This window comes from Kogia breviceps, chromosome 13 (assembly GCF_026419965.1).
Source record: "Kogia breviceps isolate mKogBre1 chromosome 13, mKogBre1 haplotype 1, whole genome shotgun sequence".
Taxonomy (NCBI): Eukaryota; Metazoa; Chordata; class Mammalia; order Artiodactyla; family Physeteridae; genus Kogia; species Kogia breviceps.
The window spans coordinates 38,463,064-38,477,527 of record NC_081322.1 but is presented as its reverse complement, the minus strand read 5'-3'; the positions used below and the strand labels follow the sequence as shown (position 1 = coordinate 38,477,527).

The following is a 14,464-nucleotide window of genomic DNA, read 5'->3' as shown; positions in this document are numbered from 1 at the left end:
GGGGAAGAACGCACCTGGGCGCTAGCTGGCCCGCCTTTCCCAGCGCGCCGTCCGACCCCGCCCCCTGGTTGCGGGGCCTTAGTACAGCGCGCCACGCCCCCACCCCACCGCGGCGCGGAAGGCACGGGAAGGGAGCCCAGGTGAGGTGCGCGCGCCGGGAGCCCCAAGGTAGGGAGGACACGCCCCCGGGCCCGGGCCTCCAGGAGCGCGGCGGCCGCGGGACAGCGACACCTACTGGACGGCCTGGGAACCGCGTCTCCTGACGCTGCATCCTCTGCTCTGTGATGGGAGGCAGAGTCAGGTCGGGTTTTGACACCACCTCTGACGCATGTGCCATCGGTCGTCTGAGGAGTTGCTGGTCACTCGCTGTCACGAAGAATGCTTAGCCACGAGCCCCGCCTGAAGAAGGACGGGGAGAGGCGCATTCCGTGGCCGGGCTGCTCGGCAATTAGAACTAATCTACTCTGGCCTTTAGGTGTCTTGGGCAATGTCATGTGAGGGGTGGCTTCTGTTCCTGTTTGTAATCACAGGTGCCAACTCCTCTCCTCTCCCTTTAAGAGTCTGAAAAATTAATTTGTACTTGCACCTCATAAAGCGCAAAAGGATAAAAAACTGAAGGGAATGAGGCATATTCCCCAGTTCCCAAGGGCTTAATAGATACCTTATTGTGAATTAATGCCAGTCCCACAGGCCTCTCCGACATCTGCTTTACTGTTAATGATTTCCTTTTTTAACCTCACAATCCTGGTTAAATAGCAAAGGGGACTAATATTTAAGCAAAAGAAGTCCATGAGCAATTCACTTTGGGCATGATTGGAGTATAAAGTGCTCAAGAACCAAGTACTGATTTAAAATTCAATGCAGTACAAGTCCCTCTTACACTGGAATACTTTCTTCTTTCTTTTCTCTTTGAAGATCCAACTTATTCGATCATTCATTCATTCAAGGAACATTCAGTTTTATTTTATTATTATTATTATTATTATTGAGGTATGCGGGCCTCTCACTGTTGTGGCCTCTCCCGTTGCGGAGCACAGGCTCCGGACGCACGGGCTCAGCGGCCGTGGCTCACGGGCCCAGCTGCTCTGCGGCACGTGGGATCTTCCCGGACCGGGGCACGAACCTGTGTCCCCTGCATCGGCAGGCGGACTCTCAACCACTGTGCCACCAGGGAAGCCCCCATTTAATTATTTTTATATTTACATTTTTATCAATGTAATCCTACATATAGTAAAAAAAAAAAGCGCAAACCATTAAGTATATAACTCAAATTTTTACATATTTATGTGGTTGGGGGTATAAAATGTTTTTTAAAAGGACAGTTGACATTGCCTTAGAAAATCCTTCTGTATGTGGATTTTAAATATACCATTGTAAAAATATAGAACATTTCCCAAACTGCCTTAGTCCCTCTCCTGTCCCCTCCCACTGCCTTACCCCTCCCTCTGTAGAAGTTTACCATTATTTCAATTTATATCACCAGAGATTAATTTTGACTCTTCTGGAACTTCACTGAAGTGGAATCACAAGATGTACCTCTTTGTCTCTGGTTTCTTTTGCTCAATATTAGTCTATGAGAATCATCCATATTGCTTCACATAGCAGTTTTTCATTAAAAAAAATTATTGTGTACTCTCCCATGATATAAATATACCACAATTCACTTGTCTATTCGACTGTGGATGGACATTTAGGTGTTTCCAGATTGGGGCTATCATGAATAAAGCTGGTGTGAACCTGTTTCACAATAAGCATCCATTTCTTTTGGATATGTACCCAGGAGCTCAGCCTCTGGGTAACACGGTGGGCATATGTTCAGCTTCAATCGATTTTGCCAAAAAATTGTCGAAAATGGTTGTATCAATTTATTCTCCTTTCAGCAATGTTTAAAACTCCAGTTTTTCTATAATTTCATCAACACTTGATATCAATTTTTAAAATTTTAGCCATTTTGATGGAGGTGTAATGTTATCTCACTGTAGTCTTAATTTATATTTCCTCAAGAAACATTATTGAGTTTACTGAGTACTAATTATGTGCCAGGCCTTGACTTGGGGGGGAAGGGTGGTTGGTGACTGACAGACACATAGATGATATACATCAAAGGGTAAGAGAAGTAGCAGAGGTACATACCAGGCCTTATTGGAATTTGGAAACATTACTAACCCAGCCTGGGAGTTTGGGAGGGAGGAAGAGGAGTGGTCTGTAAAGGTTTATTATAGAAGTAGCCCTTGAGTTGAATTTTATTTATTTATTTATTTACGTCTGTGTTGGCTCTTTGTTGCTGCGCACGGGCTTTCTCTAGTTGCGGAGATCGGGGGTTACTCTTCGTTGCGGTGCGCAGGCTTCTCATTGCGGTGGCTTCCCTTGCTGCAGAGCATAGGTGCGCGGGCTTCAGTACTTGTGGCTCGTGGGCTCTAGAGCACAGGCTCAGTAGTTGTGGTGCACGGGCTTAGTTGCCCCGCAGCGTGTGGGATCTTCCCTGACCAGGGCTCGAACCCGTGTCCCCTGCATTGGCAGGAAGATTCTTAACCACTGCGCCAGCAGGGAAGCCCCTTGAGTTGAATCTTAAAGGGCAAAAGGACCAGCAAGAAAAAGGGAAGAGAAGGAAAGTGGGAAAGAGGGAAAAGAGACGTAAAAGGGAAAAAGGGAAAAAAGAGGACATCTTCTCAAGCACACTTGCTCAAATACTACAAGTTCAGTAATTCCTTCCTTCATTCCTGACTCCTCCAAGCAGATTCTTCATGCTATTCCCTTCTACCATCAGGGAATCTGGAACATATTTCAGTTATCCCACTGTCCATATTGCGCAGACATTATTTGTTTACGTGCCTCCTATTAGCCTGAGAGAAATGTAAGAACGTTTCTCATTTATTTTTACATTTTCAAAATGTAAATATCCATTCATTGAAATAACTAATCAAATGAATTGGTATTTAAACTAACTGGATACCTAGAATGTTTCAGGCACAGATCTTGTAGACTGTATACTTTGTAAGAGCAAAGGTCACATGGGTCTTTTTTACTATTATATCCCCAGTGACTAGCACGGTGCATGGTACAGAGTTGGCACCCAATATAGATTTTTTTATCTGAATGATATAAGAAATTAGAACTACGTATAGGAGGCCTAAGATACAGTACTTGTGATTAATCTAGTGAGGGAAATAGACACTTAAATACAACTTGATAAAATACAACCTGTACCATAAAACTCAATATGTTCTAACCAAAGTGTTTCACTGTTTTCTAGTCATTGAAAAAACAGACAAACTTAGGCTTGTTTAAGCAATAAATTAACTTATCATGGCATGTGAGATGGCTCACAGACTATCCCACAAAGCTGGAGAGCCAGACTCTGAAGCCCAAACATGCACAGCCACTCCTGAGAGCTGGTCTAGCAAACACCACACTTATCACCTCTCCGCAGTAGGGGCTACACACAGGCAGCTCTGCTACTGCCATCCCAAGAATCAAACACTTGTTCTGATCACTCTTGACCGAAGATCAGCCCCACACCTTGCCCCCTTACACACTAATGCTCACTTCTAAAAACAAAGTTCCATTCAGGTACACCTGACTGAGGGAGCTCAGATCCTTTAATGGCTTCTTAGCTGCAAGGGAAATTTGAGTTTTCTGGGTTCTACTTCAGAGAGATGGAATTCATGTGGCTACAAATTTGCCAAACATAACACCGATACTCAAAAGAATCTAGGCAGCCCAAAGCACGCAAGATGGTCACTGCCGAAGGGCAAAAGGCTATGGGAACACAGAAGAAGTGACTAACTCTGGATGGCTCAAGGAAGTCATCAGCAGGGAGGTGACAGGTTGATGAGCTGTGCTGATGAATAAGAATTTATCATATGGAGAAGAGAGGGCTGGCAATCCAGAAAGGGTAAACAACACAGGCCAAAGCCCAGCATTGTGCAAGGGCATGTGTTGGTGGGGAATAGTGAGAAGTTCAGTGAGGTTGGATAAAAGGGGATGGGGTGGGGCAGGATGGCAGGAGATGATGCTGGTACTATCAGGTGGGGCCAGATTGCTAAGCACTTGGTGAGCCATGCTTTTAAGGAATTGGGACTTAGCTTTGTAGGCAATAGGGACCCAGCTTACATTTTTAAATAGAGTAACGTGAACAAACTTGGGTCTTACAATGTGTACCCTGAATGGAATGGCGTAGCGAAAAACTAGAAAGGTGAAAATATTTGAGGAAGACCAGTTAAGAGGTTGCTGCAAGAGGTCAGGGGAGAGGTGATGAGAGTCCACACCAAGGCGATGGGTGGAAATGGACTGAAGAGGATGAATACAAAATCATGTAGGAGATGGAATCACCAGGAATTGTAGTAAATAAAGAAGAAGTAATCAAGAATGACAATGAGGTTAGATTTCTAGCTTAGGTAAATGGATGAAGGTGAAACCATTAACTAAAAACAGGAAAGCAGGAGAAAGATCAGGGTCTCTGGGCATGAAAATAAATTTGGTTTTGAACATATTGAGGCTGAAGTGCTTGGAGGCTATATAGGCACAGATGTCTGAGAATTCATTGAAACATATGCTTATGGAGGCCACAGGTCAGGGCTACATACGTAGATTTGGACTTCATCACTGAATAGGTGGAAGCTGATGCCATGAAATCAGATGAAATTACCTAGGGCAAATGAGTAGAATAAGGATAAAGGAGGAGCAAGGACAAAACCCTGAGTAACACTGACATTTAAGTGCTTTGCAGGTAAGGGGGAGCCTACACACAACAGAGGCCAGACAGTGCAGTTAAAGAGGTAGGAGGTTGTCTGGGGCAGAGTGCATCCCTTTGGCAAGGTCATGTGATGCCTATCTTCAAGATTTAATAGATAGATAGAGGCTGGGTCCTCTATCTTATAATGCCCTTTGCACTCTTCTCCCTCTATCCAGCAATCTCAGGTGCATTTAACATCTCCTCTCATTCTCCAACAGAGAATGAGGTCAAGAGGCCAACTCTCTCTAACCTACACTGATTTTTCTTTCTTTCTTTAGCCTTCTGTTATATTTTCTATCTGAATTTAAGTTGACATTGAGGTAAACTGTAAAAATGCCCATAATTCTCCACTCTTCCCATAAAGAAGTAGAATCCATTTACTCACTCCTTAAATCTAGGTGATTTGTGTGACTTATTTTGGCAAATGAATCATTAGCACATGTGATGCAAGCAGTACTTGAAAAGAACTTGCACTTTGGGGCTTAGTTCCTTGCGTCTCTTGGAATCTTGCTGCTATATGAACCTACCTAAATTAGCCTACAGGATTATGAGAGATGTGTGGCTAAGTCACGCCTATTACTCCCAACCAACAGACAGCGAACCATCAGAAATATGAGTGAGATTATCTGGGACAAGCCAGTCCCCAGTCAAGCCACCAACTGATCCCTGACACATGAAAGAGCCCATTGGAGATCAGCTAAGCCTGTCCCAGACCAGAACTGCCCAGCAGATTCATAAGCCAAATAAATAGTACAGTTTTAAGCCACTAGTTTTTTGTCTAAAAACATTTGCTTAAAAAAAAGTAATGACCTGGCACAAGGTCAATAAACAGCCAACTCAGTTGTGAGCACCTTTTGTATCTTAACCTCAGAGATGTACAATGAATGTAGGCAATGGAAAAATCCTGAACTACCACATAAAGATTCAATTATGTCCAAACTACTTGGTAAGAAAATGCATCTGTTTCTATGAGGCAATATACTCTAAATTTTAAACAACTGACTTACAAAATGCAGCTAATTTGTAATTTGGAGACTTCAAAAATGTGACTTGATCTTCCGACTTCAACAGACCAATACTCTAGTCCCTGTATCAGTTTTCTATTGTCTCTTGCTGCATAACAAACCACCCCCAAATTTAGTAGTTAAATTGAACACTGTCTTTCTAATATACTACAAATACAAAATGTTTATTATACTAAGACTACTTTGAGGATTCCCTGTTCCATCTATTTAAATTATTTTTAAGTAGAATTTTAATTTATCTAATTCAGCAAAACACTCTGTAACTGATTTAGGCTAAGATGCATCATGTTAGAGCTCTAAATAAAACCGTAATGCAGGTAATCGTTTTATCTGTGAGATTCAGTGGTAAGCTACCTGAGGACAGGAACTGTCTGGGTCTGACATGTCAGTCAGCGATGAACCCCCAAATTTTATCCTAGGATATTCCTAGATCCAAGTGGCTAATAGAGTCCTCAGTTGTGAAGTAAAGTTAAAACTCACAACTACTAAAATACTCACTACCATATCAATGAACCAAAAATTTACTTGCTTTTAATCTTATGCAATAGAGTATATACCTCTAGTTTGACATAAAATTTATCTTGTAATTCATTTACCCTATTCTTAGTATTTTTGAAAGGTTCATTTTAATTTCCTCTTGTTGTTACAGCTCTATGGCCATTGTGTAACAAAATGGGAAATACAATGCTGAGCAAATGGAATACCAGAAAGTAGTAACGGCAGTGTGGCGTACTTAAATCTTGGTATTTAGAGTCAGACAGACCTTGGCTGGAGTCCAAGCTCTGCCACTTACTAATTATGTAACTCTGAATAAATTACTCAACTGGTCTTAGCCTCAGTTTTTCTTCTCCAAAAAAAATGGGAAAGGGGCTTTCCTGGTGGTGCAGTGGTTGAGAATCTGTTCGCCAATGCAGGAGACACGGGTTCGAACCCTGGTCTGGGAAGATCCCACATGCCGCGGAGCAACTAAGCCTGCGTGCCACAACTACTGAGCCTGAGCTCTAGAGTCCACGAGCCACAACTACTGAAGCCCACATGCCTAGAGCCCATTCTCCGCAACAAGAGAAGCCACTGCAATGGGAGGTCCGCGCACCTCAACGAAGAGCAGACCCCGCTTGCTGCAACTAGAGAGGGCCCACATGCAGCAATGAACACCCAAAGCAGCCAAAAATAATAAATAAATAAATAAAATTTTTAAAAATGAATGCCTAGAGAGAGTGGTTCATGGGTTAATTATAGACAATCCTCACTACACAGCTTCAGCCTCTATACACAGTTTAAGATTTCTCAATATGTGACACAAAAACAGACATACAGATCAATGGAACAGAATAGAGTGCCCAGAAATAAACCCACACACCTATGGACAACTAATCTTTGACAAAGGAGGAAAGAATATACAATGGAGAAAAGACAATCTCTTCAGCAAGTGGTGTTGGGAAAGTTGGACAGCCACATGTAAATCAATGAAGTTAGAACACACCCTTACACCATACACAAAAATAAACTCATAATGGCTTAAAGACTTAAATATAAGACAACATAAAACTCCTAGAAGAGAACATAGGCAAAACATTCTCTGACATAAATCATACAAATGTTTTCTTAGGTCAGTCTACCAAGGCAATAGAAATAAAAACCAAAATAAACAAATGGGACCTTATCAAGCTTATAAGCTTTTGCACAGCAAAGGCAACCATAAACAAAATGAAAAGACAACCTACAGACTGGGAGAAAATATTTGCAAATGATGAGACCTATAAGGGCTTAATTTCCAAAATATACAAACAGCACGTACAATTCAATAAGAATAAAACAAACAACCTAATTGAAAAATGGGCAGAAGACCTAAATAGCCATTTCTCCAAAGAAGACATGCAGATGACCAATTATGCACATGAAAAGATGCTCATCATTGCTAATTATTAGAGAAATGCAAATTAAAACTACAATGAGGGGCTTCCCTGGTGGCACAGTGGTTGGGGGTCCACCTGCCGATGCAGGGGACACAGGTTCATGCCCCGGTCCAGGAGGATCCCACATGCCGCAGAGCAGCTGGGCCTGTGGGCCATGGCCACTGGGCCTGCACCTCTGGAGCCTGTGCTCCACAACGGGAGAGGCCACAACAGTGAGAGGCCTGCGTAACGCAAAAAAAAAAAAAAAAAAAAAAAAAAAAAACTACAATGAGGTATCACCTCACACCAGTCAGAATGGCCGTTATTAAAAAATCTACAAATAATAAATGCTGGAGAGGGTGTGGAGAAAAGGGAACCCCTTACACTGTTGGTGAGAATGTGAATTGGTACAGCCACTGTGGAAAACAGTATGGAGGTTCCTCAAAAAACTAAAAATACAGTTGCCATATGATCCAGCAATTCCATTCCTGGGTATATACCCAGATAAAACTATAATTCGAAAACATACATGCACTCCTATGTTCACAGCAGCACTATTTACAATAGCCAAGACATGGAAGCAACCTAAGTGTCCATCGACAGATGAATGGATAAAGAAGATGTGGCACATATATACAATGGAATATTACTCAGCCATAAAAAGAAATGAAATTGAGTTATTTGTAGTGAGGTAGATGGACCTAGAGACTGTCATATAGAGTGAAGTAAGTCAGCAAGAGAAAAACAAATACCATATGCTAACACATATATATGGAATCCAAAAATAATAATAATAATAATGGTTCTGAAGAACCTAGGGGCAGGACAGGAATAAAGATGCAGACATAGAGAACGGACTTGAGGACACGGGAAGGGGGAAGGGATAGCTGGGACGAAGTGAGAGAGTGGCATGGACATATATACACTACCAAATGTAAAATAGACAGCTAGTGGGAAGCAGCTGCATAGCACAGGGAGATCAGCTCCGTGCTTTGTATCCACCTAGAGGGGTGGGATAGGGAGGGTGGGAGGGAGGGAGAGCAAAAGGGAAGAGATATGGGGATGTATGTATATGTATAGCTGATTCACTTTGTTATACAGCAGAAACTAACCCACCATTGTAAAGCAATTATACGCCAATAAAATGTTTTTTTAAAAAGTCCATTGACAGATGAATGGATAAAGAAGGTATGATATACATATACAATGGAATATTACTCAGCCATGAAAAAGAATGATATAATGCCATTTGCAGCAACATGGATGGACCTAGAGATTATAATATTAAGCAAAGTAAGTCAGAAAGAGAAAGACAAATAACATATAATATTACTTATATTTGGAATCTAAAATATGACACAAGTGAACCTATCTATGAAACAGAAACAGACTCAAAGACATAGAGAACAAACTTGTGATTGCCAAGGGGAAGGAAGGGGAGGGGAGGGAAGGATTGGAAGTTTGGGATTAGCAGATGCAAAGTATTATATATAGGATGGATAAACAACATGGTCCTACTGTAGAGCCCAGGGAACCATATTCAATATCCTGTGATAAACCATGATGGAAAAGAATTTATATACATGTATAACTGAGTCACTTTGCTATACAGCAGAAATTAACAAACATTGTAAATCAACTATACTTCAATAAAATTTAAAAATTTTCTCAATATGGAGATTTAGTATATTACAATGATCCTATGTCATGTTTATTTCAGTACATTTAATGGCTACAAATTTGTTCTTCAAGGACATTTTTAAAAAACACAACCAAGAGTTATCTAAAGCCAAATATGATGAATAAAGTGAATAATCCAAATATGTATTTTTTTTCCAGTGGGAGGGGTAACAGAAATTAGCCGTATTTATAAAGTGAATTGTTTTTCTTGTATGTGTCTTAAATTGGCTTTAAAGGCAATTGCAAAAGAGTTTGCTGATGCTTTTGAAACCATGCATCTCAGATTGGGACTTGAACCCACACAGCTGGGACATGAACCCAAGCCAAAACCCACAGTCTTCCAATTGAGATCACACACCTGGTTTCAGGACTTAACGAAGGTCAGGTTCTTGATGTCTCATTGCAGAAAGAATTCAGTGAGAGACAAAGTGTTAAGTAAGAAGTGAATTTATTTAGAGAGAAACACACTCCACAGACAGTGTGGGCCATCTCAGAAGGTGAGCACTTAGCAGGGCACTGATAAGTGCTATGCGGGGCCCACAACATCCTTTAGGAATTTAGCATCTAGTTTAACACATAAGACGAAATATTAAATGATAAGGGTCAAAATTTAAAAGTTGCTGCTCTAATGTGAGCCTTTAATCATTACTTTATCATTAGCTAACTAATCTAATGCATAAAAACTAATACATTTTATTTTGTCTCATTCCTTGGCTGCACCTTCGTCCACCATTACTCCTCTGCTCCTAAATAACTATTCAGGACAACACCCATACCTGATTTACATTCAGATTGCTTGGAGGCGGTCCGGTCCTACAACTAAGATATGGTGATCTACATACCACCCAGGTTAAGCATTGCCCATCCGTAGTAAATTGAGAACATTATATAATTCTTCCAGATGAATGAGGACTTTGTGAGAGAAGACATAATTATTATATAGAGAAACAAAAATAATATTTATTCTCATATGCAATGCTTATTAAATTATATGAATTACGTATTACTGGATTTTTTCCTCATACTTGTCTTGTTCCAGAAAAGGATTTGAGGTAGGTGAGTATCTATAGTTTTATAGATAATTCATAAGCAATGGGCTGTGCAGGTTGATTTCCCCACTCAAAAACATAGATAATTTCATACCCTGTAGTGATAGCATAATAGAAGTAGCTTAAATGTTTAAGCAACCAGATTCACACACTAGTTATGGGTAATTTATACTTGGGACAATCTAGCCCATTAGTCACTACTATATTTAGCATCCAGAGCAATTCTTATCAATGTGGGCTAATTATTCTGACTAAATGGATCAGTTAATTCAATTCAAAAGTTAGTATAATTGATTTTCCTCCTACTGAATTGACATTGGCTGTGATGTTTCCATTACCTGAATTATGGCATTCCAGATCAAGCCCATAGTACTAGATCTTAAACCTCAACCCCCTCAAAAGCACCCTCTTGCAATCAGTCACTATTTCTCCTTCCCACCCCCTCCTTTCCATCCCGAGCCATTATCTTTCTTGTCATTTCTCAGTTGACTCTAGTAGCTTTTCAGATGCTTCCATTGCCACCATCTCTGGTCAAAATACCCTTCATGCCATGGTCTGAGGAGGTCTCCCAAACCACAGATCTGATCATATCACATCCTTAATTGAAACCCCTCACAACGGCTCCCCTGTGGTTACAGCAGGAGCTTTAGAACCGTCTTGACTTAATCTATTGGAAGAAATCATCACAACTCAAGGCACACATACTAGTTCAGGATGTGCATATATATGCATGATATGCATAACTGAAGTAAAAGTTTTATGAAACAAACTTACCCTTGCTTCTTGTGATGCACTCTGATCTATTGTATTCTTCTGTTCTATAAAATTCTATTTCACGTAGAAAAATGATTGCAAACCACTAAATTGATCTCACAATCCACTAATAGGTCATAAGGTACAGTTTGGAAAATCCTGGTCTAGGGGATATAGTTCAAACCACTTACCTCGGTTTCCAAGCCTTTTTCTGCTAGAGCCCTAGGTGACAATTCTGGCTTCATTCATTTATCCATCTAACCAGTAAGTAGCCGCCCAACGCCCCCTACTGTCAGGCCCTATGTGGGGAATTAAACAGTGGGTAAAGGCTCAGTGCCGACCAGAGAAAAGAGCGCAGACCAGTAAAAAGTCTATTACCATTCCGTGGTAAAAGGAAGGCAAGACGCGCCGGTCGCGAGGAAAAGGCGGAGGCGTCGGCCACCACGGCTCGGCCGGGCTTCCCAGCGCCACGGTAACCACACCCCCTCCCCGTCTCTCGCACCCGCGAAGCCTGATGCGACTCCAGCCGGACCCGCTGGCTGCCCCTGTCACCGCCACCACACCCCACGCCCCAGCACCGCGAGCAACCTGATGCCGGACTGCGCCCCAGCGCCCGACCGGCTCGCACGGAGGAGGAGCTCCGGACCCTGTCCGCCAGAGGCCTCCCTGTGGACATTCAACCCAAAGAACTCTACCTGCTCTTCAGGCCGTTCAAGGGGTATGAAGCGTCCCCGATCAAGCTCACATCGAGGCAGCCTGCTGGTTTTGCGTTCTTTGACGACCGGGCAGGAGTAGAAGCCGCCCGGAAGGCACTGAACGGTATTCGCTTTGATCCTGCGAACCCGCAGACCCTGAGGCTAGAGGGCGCCAAAGCCAACACCAAGACGGCCAAGAACAAAATGACGGCTACGCCAAATCTCACCAACGCTCACCCCTACCTAGGAGCACAGCCTGATCCCCGCATACCCAGGGTCCTGGGCCCCCTACCCTCTGAACACCACAGAGCTGACCCCAGCCACCTCACCTGCTGCGCTCACTCACCCCGCTGCCGCCGCGGCCCTACATGCTCAGAGGATGCAGGTCAGGTGGCGCTCTCCCATTTTCAGGATGAAGAAACTGATGTCCAGAGGTGCGCTGGTACCCTTCCTCTGACACCACCCAGCAAGGTTGGAAGTCTTGTCAGTTCTGTTAGTTTTTCAGTCTTGTCCCCACAGCTCGAGGCCCCCGCCCCACTGTGGAGGAAGCCGCCCTGAGCTTCCACTGCCCCCAGGCAGCCCATGCAGCAGAGCTGCTGCTTCCCTCCAAAGCCTGAGAATTTTAAGCCTGACTCAGTGCACTGTTTCCTGTTTCCTTTCTCTCCTCTTCCTCAGCCGTGTCCTGCTCCAAAACCCCTCTTCAAGGTGCTCACGGCAGGATTCAGGGACCTTCTCTCTGGGACACCCAGACCCACCTCAGAGGCTTCCCTGGGACTGAGCGAGGCCTGACCTCCAGTCCAAATTTGCTTCCATAGCTCCATCTCAAAGAAATGACGCGTTTAATTTTGCATGTTTTCTGGCATGGATTAAGACATTTAAACTTGTGTATATGTGAGTGTACCGTTTGTTCTCACGTTGTGTCACCATAGCAACAGGTCCTGACCACGAATCGTTCATCATTTCCAGCCCCTCTGTCCACACCCCTCCCTGCACCTACCCTGCTTTAGTGAGGACCAAGCCCTGCAGCCAGTTCCGCCCAACAGGAAGGACCACCCAGCCAAGACAGAGCGTTTTCCTGGTCATTTCAAATCGGGGTCCTCTGCTTCCTCCTCCTCAGATGGGCCAACAGCGGTTAAGAAAATCCTTTCTCGGGACTTCCCTGTTTGCGCAGTGGTTACGAATCCCCCTGCCAACGCAGGGGACATGGGTTTGATCCCTGGTCCAGGAAGCAACTAAGCCCGTGTGCCACAACTACTGAAGCCTGCGTGCTGTAACTACTGAAGTCCCCGCCTAGAGCCCTGGCTCAGCAACAAGAGAAGCCACTGCAATAGGAAGCCCGCACACTGCAACGAAGAGTAGCCCCCGGTCGCTGCAACCAGAGAAAGCCCACGTGCAGCAACGAAGAGCCAAAGCAGCCAAAATAATAATAATAATAATCCTTTCTCTGCCCGTTTTGCATACCTCTCCACATCGCACCCCACCCCAGCTGTGGCTCATCATTCGTTTCGAACTTTGAAACCGACCAAAACGTGAAAGTACTTTTGTACCTTGTGTAACAAAATATTTATGCCACATAAAGGAGGGGAAAAAAGAAGGTAAACACAGGCTGTTAAGGCAACACATAGGAGAGATATTTGGGCCATTCTTGTGGGGAGTAGAAAGACTTCCCAGAGGAAGGGACCTCTAAACTAACACCTAATAGATAAGTAGGTGTTAACCAGGAAAAAGGAGTGGTGAGAAGTAGAGTCCCAAGCAGAAAAAATAGCTTGTATACCTCCGGAGGTGATAGAGGGCAGGATCTTTATGAAAAGTGAGAAGTGTTTCTGTGAGGCTGGAGGACAGAGCTCAGGGACATATGATAGAAGATAAGGGTGGAGAGGTATTAATGCCCCATGGAGGGTGTTGAAAGCCACACTTGCTCTTTTAGGCCAGGGGTTTCCAGATCTGTCCGAGGCATCCCAAGGGCTCCTTGATCTTGCCTCTGCCTGCAGAGGCGATATCAAGGCCAAGGAGGCTGGGCCCTCCTGATGCCCTTCAACCAGAATAGCAGTGACACAATATCAGCTTTGGGAATATGGATTCCCAATACTGGGAAGTGTGGGAAATAGATTGGAAGAGGGCCAAATGGACAGGTGTCCCAAACTAGGGGAGTGGCAGAAAGAGGAGTGGGAAAGAGAAAGAATAGGCAGCACTGGTGACTGAATTCTTGAACAAGTCCTCATCTTTAAACTTGCTGTATTGCTGTGTCTTTTTTTTTTTTTTTTTTGGCTGTGTTGGGTCTTTGTTGCTGCGTGTGGGCTTTCTCTAGTTGCAGTGAGCGAGGGCTACTCTTTGTTGTGGCGCACGGGCTTCTCATTGCGGTGGCTTCTCTTGTTGTGGAGCCCGGGCTCTAGGCACGCAGGCTTCAGTAGTTGTGGCACATGGGCTCAGTAGTTGTGGCCCTCAGGCTCAGTAGTTGCAGTGCATGGGCTTAGTTGCTCTGTGGCATGTGGGATCTTCCTGGACCAGGGATCAAACCCATGTCCCCTGCATTGGCAGGCGGATTCTTAACCACTGCGCCACCAGGGAAGTGCCAAACTTGCTGTGTCTTCTGTTCCCTTTGCCTGGAACAGCGGTTCTTAACCTTACTTTT

The 14,464-nt window shown here is 43.8% G+C and overlaps 1 pseudogene; it reads left to right on the top strand.

The window, feature by feature from the left end:
• The first annotated feature begins 378 nt into the window (after window positions 1-378).
• LOC131767794 (RNA-binding protein with multiple splicing 2-like) lies at window positions 379-12,329 on the top strand (annotated as a pseudogene).
• The last annotated feature ends 2,135 nt before the right edge of the window (window positions 12,330-14,464 follow it).